Genomic DNA, 11,976 nt, shown 5'->3' on the forward strand with positions numbered 1-11,976 from the left:
AAGAGAAAAAAAAAAAAAAAATTCTAACCGTTATACCACGTTAGGAGATTTGTCTCTTGTCATCTCTGAACTCGGCCAGTTTTTACTTTCACTATCATTGTGAAAGACGTTCATCGGCATAAGTTTTACTTGCTCAAAGTTTGCACGTTGCTTGTATGATATCCACTGGCTCGCCTTCACAGTTTAAAACAGAACACGGTGAACAAAGATTCCATTACATTATTTTACAGTAGCTAATAATCTCATTATAATATGACATACTTGCCGTGCTCATGTCGTAGTTCACTGTATTTTAGGGCTGCACGTTCTCAAGTTTTTCATTAACCGTTAACCGAGGCCCTTAGCGGTTAATACTCGGTTAACCATAGTGTGCCATAGTAACCGTAACCATAGTAATTTCCGGACATTGGCCGAAAAAAAAAAGGAATGTCCGACAAAATGTTATCTCTCCGGTCAAATTGTCCTATTAAAACAATCTGAATTTGAGAATAAGCCTAAAATGTATAAGGCAAAAGGTAACAAGCAGGCTCCGCGGCCGCCTCGCTAAGGCTATGACTATGACTATGTTTGACACGTACAATATTTGAAAATCGATAATTATTTATTTATTTATTTAAATTACATTTATATCTGAATTTGTCAACCTATAGACTTTCAAATATCAAAATGTCATGAATTAATATGTATTTTTGTACAAAATGACATATAAACATATTTTCCTATTATACTTTGCCTGGAAACGCTTCCAACAAGGCGTCGGTTCTATTTCTAGCATGCACGCGTCGAGCAGCGCCTGAGCCGCGCGTCTCACGCAGGCAGTCGGCAAGCTCTAACCTGTTAACATGGGAACCGAATTAAAAACAGACACGCCACGCAGCTGAGATGCTTTCGCCACGCATCCAGTGTGTCCTGACCGGCCTAATGATGCCCGGGTGTTGGCTGTTGAGATTACAACAACGAGGTTGTACTTGAAGTATATCTAAGCACTGTATTGCAATACTTGCATTTTGCCCCGTCACAGCCCGCTTCTTCTTGTGGACATTACAAATGTCTGGGAGCGCTCTGGCGGTCTCTGGTGGTGCAAAAATGTATTACCACTAAATTCAATGCACGCCATTGACGTCACTTAACCGAGCAAAATGTTTCACTCGGTTACACAATTTTTAACGGTTAATCGGTTAATCGGTTAACCATGGACACCCCTACTGTATTTTCATTTTCAATGTTTTTCCAGTGATATTTCTAGCAACTAAAAACCATCATGGTGAACAATGCGCATCTGAAGTGTCTCTGCAGGAAATAATGCGTTATTTAACGCGACTCTTATCGGTTCGACAACGATAACAGAAAAATTACAATTTATCGTCCAATATCGATATGGTGGCAGATATATTGTGCATGCCTACAAGAACTAATGACTGCATGATTGTTTTGTCCGTTATTGCACAACATCATATCATATAGCCTGTAGAAATATGACAGGCTTCATTAGATTGACTTTGACCGCTGGTAAATTGCATAGTACTTGCGCTCATTTTCTGAATGGTTTAATAAAAGTCTGTGGCCAACATCCAAATGTCCAGGTATCAGGGTCTCAACAGATGTGAAGTCATGGGATAGTTTGATGAATGGAATTGTGGTTGAGGATGTTTTGGGAAAATGGTGATCAATTAATTTACTACATTTGTCTCCATTTCATAATTACATTTTATGATACAGTTGCGAATTTAGTTGGATCTGTTTTTAAGGGCATTGTAACAATGGAATTTTGTGTTATTAGTCGCATATGGCTCGTTGCATATTATTAGAGGAAGCAGATTTATGTTTGGACATATGCATTGGTGGGAGAAGAAATCATGCTTTTGCTGTAGCCAATTTCTTTTGATGGATGATTATGTTGGGATTGTTATTTGATGCCAAAGTAATTTGGGCAGATCTAATTTCAGAATGACAATTTAGATCAATAAAGAATACCCTGTTTTTGTTACTAACTATATCCTGTCTAATCAAACTTCACTCGTTTTCTTGCAGCATTTTCAGCTGGCATTGATTGACTGCACACCCTGCACTTTGTCAAAAGCTGAAAGTAAGTACCTCCAATGCGTGTTCATTTTTATTACATCTCTTTTATTATTATGAAACTGCATTGTCACATTATGCATGAGTTTTTTTTTTGTTTTGTTTTTTTGCCACAAACAGCGATGTTTGTTGTCTACTTGAGAGTCTTTTTTAATAGGAAAAAAGTATTTCTTCAGTTAGATTTTTCCTCTTACCATTTCCATCCTGCCTGAGACTCCAGTTTCCAGGGAAACTGCATGACTGTATTCAGCCTTGTGTTGCCTTGCATACGGGCAGTTATGACATGCTTGAAGTGCACAAAGGTGCAAGCTAATATTCTTCCTTCCCAGTGTCTGTACACCCATAAGCTTATTCACACTCAAGCTGAAACAGTGAAGACAAAGAAGGCTGGTTTTGAATGCAAAGTTTCCATTAGAATAGGATTTCCGGTATTGATCAGTTCCTCTTTTTGTCCCTACAGTTCAGTTCCACATCGCTCATGTATATGAAATTCAGGTGAGTGTTCCCCTTTTTTGTAACGTTTTATCAGAGTAAGCAGTGTTTTGTTGATACTCATATTTTAGGGTATAATGTTCTGGATAATATAGAAGGCAACAGTGACTGTTTGCTTTTACACAGACCTTGGTTCTTAAAGTAAATTGCAATCTATAGACATAGTCATCATATATATTGTTTAATTAGAAGCAACTGAAGATAAGGCTATGTGGGATAGACAACAAATGTTTAATCTGTGATGTCAAAAATTTAGATGATAATTCTGTAAGATACATTTATTTTCAAACTTTTTTTTATTAGTAGAAATGGTGTATTGATATTAACTTAAACGTAACATGATTCCAGAATTTTCAAGAACCATACATTCAGGTTTTGAGTATATTGAAGAAGTGGGGGAGAAATGGGGAAGAAATGGAGAAGTATGTTGTTCCAAACCAGTACGCATTTCTTCTGTTGAACACAGAAGAAGATCTTGAAGAATGTTCCAGCAACTGTTTGGTTCCCATCATTCTTCATATTCTTTTGTGTTCAACAGAAGAAAGAAAAAGTCCTGGAGGTACAACATGAGGGTGAATAAAGTCATTTTAGATTAACTGTCCCTTTAATAAGGCATTCATCAGGTGTTTCACAGTATTCACACTTTTCCCCCAAAAAAGTTTCCCAAATTTCCCAGAAACTGCAGCTGCTAGTAGCCATGATCACAATTTTCATGATACCGTCAGCTTTTCTGATGGTGAATCTTGTAATTTCACTAGTACTTCATACATAATTACCAGATTTAAAGTTATTTTAGAAACAGCCAAAACCTTACTGTTGTGTTCAATTGGCCTTGTAAATGACTGTTTGTAAAGGAAACAGTTTCTAGAGGTTATATGGCAGTGTTGTTGGTCCCTGGGTTTTCTTTTGCTCACAGTTTACTGCTTTTACAAACATACACTCTTGATTGATTGGATTTGTTTCTTGGGCACCTCCTTGACGCTGTATGTGTTCAACCAACCGATCCCCACCTTGCCCTCATGGTTTTGCTTTAACTTACCTTTAGTTATTCTTTATGATGAGTGATAGACTCTTGTTACACATTCAGTCATTTCTGTTCAACAAACATCCACCTCACCTTATGTTAAATTAAAATGTAATGCAATTGTATTAAATCTCATAGAAATGTACATACAAAATGTTGCTGTAAGGAATGATGACTGCACTAATCAGCCAACCAATGCTTAAGATTTATAATAGGTTAATTTTATTGTCCACCACACACAGATGAGATTGCTTTTAAGTGTGTTTGGAGTCGTTTTGGTCAGCTATGATGGTCAGCCATCGGCTCCAACAAAGATCTGTGTCAAGGTCACTAAGAAAAACAAACACTTTTTCCTGAGAGGGCTTCTCAAGTTACACTGATTCAGAGCATGTCTCTGTTTGTCTGACATGTTAAGTCTAGTCTGGTCTGGACTGACCCTCCCCCTTCGTCTGTGTGTTTGTCCCTGTGTCTGGCCTGGTCAGTGTCCAGTCTGTTTCCTCTCTTCCTGACACCGTACATTGTAGTCTGTCTGACGAGGCCCTTTGTGTCCACCCAGAGTGGCCGTAAAAGTGCTGACCCTTTTGTCTGTTCAAACATCTCTTTCCTTCTCTGACTGTCTGCAGAAGAAATACCGTATCGCAAAGGAAGCTTACGAGAGTCTTTTACAAACAGAGAATCTCCCTGCACAGGTGAAGGCAACTACGCTCCAACAATTAGGTGAGTGTGAGTTTTACTTGCTTGTTTTGCTGCTTCCCACAGTCATATAAAACCTGGAAATATCAGAATTTGTGATTTGTCTGCCTGGAAAAGTCATGGAAGTTAGTAAAATGTCATAGTAGTCATGGAAAAGTCCTGATTTCTGTCATCAGATATGTTTCTAGTTATGCTCAGCCATTAAATATTTCATCAACTGCAGTGCAGTGTTCACAAAATGATCCTAATCCATCCAGTAATCACAACCAGCTGGGGAAAGTTATGAAAATTCATTTGTCAAAATGTGTGGGAAACCAGGTTTTATTTTAAATTGTGGGTTTCCTATTTAGATAAATGTTTGCAGTGTGATTTCTGTCTTGATTAGTCAAAGAAGGCAATCTGCAATTTTCTGCACAGATTTAGCATACAAGATCAGGATCATTCTCAGTGTTTTAAAAAAAGAATGTATGTGGCAAACCGTGGCAAATATCACAGTCTTGTTGGGTGGAAAAATAAAGAGCATTCAAGAGGGTGGTGAGGTTATTGTTAACTTGCATTTACGTTTTTGAAATTCTGCACAGCTGTTTGTGGAATTATGAAGCTATAATTTCCACAGATTTGTACTGATGTGGATTTTTAAAAACATTGTAAGGAGAGGATATTTCATTTAGGTTTTTCAGCCATGTTTTAATTTTCAGATTAGGTAATTTTTTGTCATAATAACAGACCGTCCTCACTAATGTATTGCATCATGCCATCTCCCCAAATAACATAAGTGGGATTCTCAATAACAGCATCCCCAAATGTGCAGTCCAGGTTTTCTAAGATACTTTTCAGTTCTCTAGGGTGTGCTATTTTGCCAGACATAATTGCTAATAATAAATGTGCAGATTGCTTTTGGGATACCATGGTGTGGTTAGAAATATGAATTAAGGGCAATCTATCAACTAGGAAAGCGGCACCAATGAGCAAAGGACACCAGGATGGAGCTGTCTGCAATGTACTTTGGGTTAAAAGCATCAATAAGTAATTAAATCATTTTAATTATTAGCACAGTTGCGTGTTGTGAATCCTCAAACCCCAGCTCTTCATCACACCAAGCTTATTTCTTTTGCTATTCCAAAAAGAAAGTAAAAAAAAAAAAAATTCAGCTACCATAAAACCATTTCCACGTTGCCTCTGCAGTTGTTGGCAATGGTCTGGTTGCTGTAGTAACGTTTCCCGGGTGCAGGCGCTTGCCACAGGTGTTAAGAGCTCGGCTGGGATCAGTGCATTGGAGAAGCCAGGCCACATGGGGGAAGTTCTTTGTCTGTACTGCCTTTGTCTATCTCCTTCTCTTTAACAACTTCTGGCTGGCTGGGAATGGATAGGAGAAGGGCTGTTTGGACAGTCATCTCTGCTGAAACCTTTTGAAGCTGCTGGTGGTGGTAGAAACCACCACACCCCCCCTCGATCCTGCTCCACCTCATCTCCCCACCCTACCCTGAAGATAACTAAGGGGGAACCATTTGCTCCCTTTACGAGTTCCAGTGTAACAGCCTCCACAGTGCACACCAGGGCTTAGTGTTGTGGCAGAGAGTATTCTAGTCGTTTTGTTGAGAATGCTGCTTGTTATTTAATCCTCATATTTCCCATCGCTCACTCAGGCTGGATGCATCACACGGTCGAACAGTTGGGAGATAAAGCCAACAAGAGCAGCTATGCTATTCAATGTCTGCAGAAGTCCCTAGAAGCAGACCCCAATTCGGGACAGTCTTGGTATTTCTTGGGCAGGTAAGCAAACATTTTACCAGATTTAAATGAAATTCCTATTCCATGTATATTATATGATATATTTTTTAATTGTTTATATTTTTAATTTGTTTTACAAAACTGAGTTTGTGTATATCACGAATCCACTGTAATTTGCTGAAAGTGTCTGTCAAATCCAAATCCAATACAGTTGTCACATTTAATCTCTACAACTCATATGCCTGAAAGTGTCTAGTTTTGATGTGTTTTCGCTTGTTTTGCAGGTGCTACTCAAGTATTGGGAAGGTCCAAGATGCTTTCATATCTTACCGACAGTCTATTGATAAGTCTGAGGCCAGTGCAGATACATGGTGCTCAATTGGGTAAGCTCTTTAATGGTTGATGTTTGTGAGGTTAAGCTGGTTCTATTTATTATTCACAGGCATTTCTTGCACATTAAAATGAGACATTCTTGTTGTTTGTTTTTCGGGTAGCTGGGTGTAAATGGGGTCATTTGGGGCTGATGTTGCCTCAGGTTTGGTTTATGTTGCTCTCAGAAGTGAGACAGAAATGCTCAAGACATTTAAGCTAAAGCACTGACCTCATCAGAGCCGTGTAATCACTTTATCACAATCTTAACACTGAGAGCAACCATGAATAAAATAAAAACTTTTGTCCTATCACAAGTTGTGGAAACCCTTTTTACCTAATTAGACCACAATGAAACCTCCCAAAATGTCAGTAAAGTCAATCAGAAAATGAAAATTGTACATTTGTATATAGTTGTTAGAAAATGATTTGAAAGGTTTATCATCCATTGTTTGTCATGGCAAAATTTTATGTTGAAGATATTAAATGTTTCTTGAACCTGCATTAACCTGTGGCATCTAGTTATGAATGATCTGTCTGTTTATTTAGCTTTTCCTTTTTAACCACCCCTCTCTGCTGTGCTTGCATCTCCAGTGTGTTGTATCAGCAGCAGAACCAGCCGATGGATGCACTACAGGCATATATCTGTGCAGTGCAACTGGACCACAGCCATGCGGCTGCCTGGATGGACCTGGGCACACTCTACGAGTCCTGCAACCAGCCGCAGGATGCCATCAAGTGCTACATCAATGCCACGTGCAGCAAGTCCTGCAGTAACATCCCAGCTCTGACTGCTCGCATTAAATGCCTCCAGGTAGACAGAGTGTTTGCGCATGAAATTATCAGGAGAGGAAGTGTACATGTTTCATTTTAATGTGCTTATCATAGTGTTTTTCTTTCTTGATTGTTAACATTGTTTGCTTTTGAGTTCCTTTCTGTTTTGTTGAATCACGTCCCCTTGTCTGACATATTATTCACTGAGGATGATATATGAGTGTCATTTTCATCTGTGATTTGATGCATACCACCATTGCATTGACTCAAGCTTAGCTGAACCCGCCACTGAACATGTTTTCTGCGCCATCTTTTTCTAGGCTCAGTTGTGTAATCTTCAGCAAGGTAGTTTACCAAGTAAAAGTAAAATGCTCCCTAGTATTGAGGAGGCATGGAGCCTACCAATCCCAGCAGAGCTCACCTCCAGACAGGGAGCGCTCAACACAACACAACAGGTGAGAACAGATCAGCTAGACAAGCCAGTAGAAACTCTTATACCTTCTAATGGTTTAGACTCATTAAAATTATTTGTTAGTGGTAGCTTGGACATTGTGACTTTTTAAAGAAATGTTTTGGGTTCAGTACAGGTTAAGCTTGACGCTGTTAGTGGCATTATGGTTAATATATAATAATAATAATAATAATAATATATAAAATATTAATTATAATTATTAACTATTAACTATTAATTAAGTGGTGGGCATAGATAATTTTTTTTATCTAGATTAATCTAGATTAAAATGGCTCATTTACTTACCTTGTAGCGGACTGCAAACGCGTCCTGTGTGAAAGCACAATGAGTCCGTGCTGCTTCTGCACCATATACTGCAGACGGAGTTTGTGTGAAACAGGCGTGCGTCTTATCGAGGTTTCCATTGGAAAGCTTCTTAAAAAAAAAACTAAAATTCCCTGAAGCAAACCCGGTGGCATCTTAGCTGCATCCATGTTAGCACGTCACATTTGATGTGGTAATTTCACAGTAGGCATACAAACAGGTTTAAAGACTCGTTCTCGCCTCCTACAGTTTCGGCTAGGTATATATCCACGCTAATATATCAAGGTGAAAGTCATTATAGCTTGCTTTAGACCCAGCTCTCAACCCAAACTTGAAAATAGATTACAGCGATGTTTTAGCACATTAACGGATATATCACATCACTGTATTTGCAGTATTGGCCGTATGTTGAATCAGCAGAAGCCCCTTAACCACAGATCTTGTATAACACATGCTGTCGAGTGAGCTTAGCCTGTATTGAACCCATGACATTTCTTATTCCCTAATGAAACATCAAAGTGTGTGGTAAGGCTTGACTTCATGATTAAGTACCACTTAATGGTCCTTAATTTTCAGTCATACAGAACAATGTTGTTGTTAACATTGATTCTGGAGAATAATCTTAAACTGCTAAGGTTAAAGTTATTTCCTCCTAGATCATTAGACCATAACACCCATCAGAACACATCATCCTTTGTTTCAACATATTGGTCACAAATTTTGGGGAACGATTTAAATCTGCAATTTACTGTGTGTATATATATTTTTCTTCATATATTTAACTGATATAATTAAGAGTGAGAAAGTTGGCATAAACATAATCCTTATGCATATTGTATAAGGGAGCTGTATGTCACTGAAACATCAGTATTGATTTTTATGCAATAAATGCAATTTTGGTTACCGTACTTTAGTGAAATGTTCATGCCACTGTCCTAGCTGCTATTTTGTTTTTGTTGCCAATAGCAGACCACCTGCAAAGCTCATCAGAGCAGTGAAGCCCAGTCCCAAATCCCAGGCCAGTCTCTTCCCCCTCATATGGTGTCTGGCCAGACTGATGACCAGTCCAGTCCAGCCAAAAGGAAGAGGACTGCAAGTCCAGCCAGGGTACTAGAGGACAGCATTTTAGTTTGTTACATCTGTTACAACTATCAAGCAATGTTTGATTATTTACTGGTTTCTCGTCTCATCATCAGAATTCACCAGATTCCTGGGAAAAAGATCCAGGTCATCATCAGGTCCCCAACTGGAGTTTAGCCCCACAGAAGCTTCAGGTTGGTAGATTCAATTTATATGGTTGTTTCTATATCTGTAAATTGTTGAATATTATTGATTTATGGTAGGGATGCACCGGAATAAATTCTGGACCGAAACGGAAAATTCTGGATGCACTTGCCTGAAAATACTTTGTAATGATTATTTATTATTTTATTAAATAATAGAAAGTAATTTTGTAAGACTTTTTAATTTAACTCAATTTTATAATACTGAATTTAAAAAACACAAGCCACTAAAATAACAACACTTTTACTGAGAGTAACAATAAAACTGGACAGAATTTATATTAATATTGGTAACACTTGGTAACACTACTTTAGTTAACATGAAACTAAGAATGAACAATAGTTCTATAGCATTTATTAATCTTGGTTAATGTTAATTTCAGCATTTACGAATGCATTATTAAAATCAACAGGTGTGATTGTTAACAGTTAATGCACTCTGAATTAACATTAACAAACAGTGAACAACTGTATTCTCATTAACTGACATTAAGAAATATTAATTAACTACCATATTAACTGATGAAGCCTTATTGTAAAGTGTTACCTTAATATTAAATGGCAGTATATTATTTTTATTCATTTCCTTGCAATAGAATCAGATATAACTTTTTTAAAACTAATTGTCCAAATAATGTATAAACCTACAAAGCTATTATAATCAGAGCATGTGAGCAGAGGGTAGTGTTAGGTTGCCCAGTACAGCTGTACTACACCATGTTACAGCACAGCAGCGCTATTGGCGAACAGGAACAAGTATACTACATTGAAATTTTATGTCGGCGCATTATTTGAGTGGACTTTGATTTTGAGCTTGTTATTTAGAGCAGATTTTTGAGCATGAGCAGTAGTCTTCTACACTGAGCGGAACGCGCATTCATAGAGTGGAATGTGGAGTGTGCAATAAATTATTTTAAGTATAATTTCGGCTCATGTTTTTGGCTGTTTTTCTGTTTCTACTGATAAAAATAAGTGCATCCCTAATTTATAAACACTAACAGGGCAACTTTTTTCCTTTTTGTTTTTGACTAAAGTTTCTTAATTTCACCAAGGCTGCATTTAATGAAGCAAAAAGTATAATAAAAAGCACTTAATATTGTGAAATATTATTATAATTAATAACATTTTCTATTAAAATAATTTGTAAAACATGTATCCCTGGTAATGACAGCTGAATTTTTCAGCACTCATTGTTCATTTGTCAGTGTCTAATGATTTTCAGAAATAATTGCCATTCTGAATTCAAATTTCGATTTATTTTATTAATTCTTTAATGCATTTCTATCCAAGATATTATACTAGAGCTGGTTTAAAGCAAACTATTATGGTTTTGTTGTTTTTCTCTCAGCTTCTGGAACAGTTACGGACCAACAGAGCTAATCTGAAGCCAGTGCAGCTGCAGATGCTGGAACAGTTGGAAAAGCCAGCTCAAGTCTAATGCAACAGAATCAGCAGGTGTGTGTCGTGTGGATGCCATAGAGACTGCAAATTTTAGACAGGCTAGAATTAGCTTAAATTAACTTGCTGAGTTTTTAATACTGATAGTCTTTCTCTCCCCAACAAGATGAGGCTGAATGCTATGGGTCAGATACGACCCAGTGTGTCCAACGGTCCTATAGTCGACCCCTCATTGCCTGTGAACTCTAATTCCACATCCTCCTCTCAACATCCACACATTGCTCTTTTCCGCACACCCTCCACCCTCTCAAGATGCGCTGCTCAGCCAATAGCCAATGGACCTGTCCCTGCAAGCCCCGCCCAATGCACGGCTGGAACCATGGGTAACACAGATGCCATCTCTGTGGGCAATAATCACCTCCCAGGATCGGGGAGCAACGGAAATGTGCCTTACTTGCGGCAAAATGCACTACCTCATAACTGCACAACCCCCACCAGCAGCAGCATGGATGATGAACCGTGGAAAAGCCAACACATCAACTCCACTCAGGTGAGATTAAATGTCCTGGTCAATATGGTAAGATCATAATGATCATGTTATGTATGACAAGAAAGTTCTATAGGGATCGTTCTGTGTCAAATCAACCACATTTCAGAAACTTCTCCAGCTCAAAATTTTAAGATAAACATGTGATGAGTGCCAAAATCGTAAATGTCATGGATAAATATTTCCTGAGTAGTCCATTGTTTTGTAGAAGGGTTCAAAATTACAATCTAAACTTGAAATTTGGAGCCAAATTACAGCGGTGTACAAAGGAGTTTAGAAGGATGCATTCGGCATGAAAAATGGACATTCATCTTGATTTTCTGCTTGTCTATTGAGTTTCTCTAGTTTTCAATTCTTAAGGTAGCAATTTCACTGCTTAACATTGCATTATTTACACTATCTTTATTGCAGGGGCTTCAAAAGAGTCTAGGTTCATATTCGGCAGGTCCAAATGGCGAGCAGGCTTCCTCTTCCGCTGGGACGTCCCAGCTTACCCCGGCAGCCAGCACTGGCGTTCCAAATCAGGTCGAACCTTCGACCTCAGCCAGTGACACGTTAGCGCAGGAGGCCAGTCACAATCACCTTCCCTCCCCAAGCTCCCATCACTCTGCTACCTCAGGTGGACAGCAAGGCATGGTGCACACCAAAGAGAGCAAGCTTTCAGGAAACGGGCATTCCACAGGGACACCTAACAGCACTGCCACTGCAGAAGGACTGCCTAATCACGTCCATCAGGGCCAGGCAGACGCTGCTGGCGAAACCCTGCTCACCAGGTGTACTTAGTTCAGACAATCCTCAGCTCTCTGCCTTG

The 11,976-nt window shown here is 38.6% G+C and overlaps 1 pseudogene; it reads left to right on the plus strand.

Moving 5' to 3' along the window:
• The window catches only part of LOC113076772 (lysine-specific demethylase 6A-like), a 42,250-nt pseudogene extending 30,280 nt beyond the window's left edge, over nucleotides 1-11,970 (plus strand).
• Nucleotides 11,971-11,976: the final 6 nt, after the last annotated feature.

Source organism: Carassius auratus, unplaced genomic scaffold (assembly GCF_003368295.1).
Source record: "Carassius auratus strain Wakin unplaced genomic scaffold, ASM336829v1 scaf_tig00021222, whole genome shotgun sequence".
In the NCBI taxonomy this organism is placed as follows: Eukaryota; Metazoa; Chordata; class Actinopteri; order Cypriniformes; family Cyprinidae; genus Carassius; species Carassius auratus.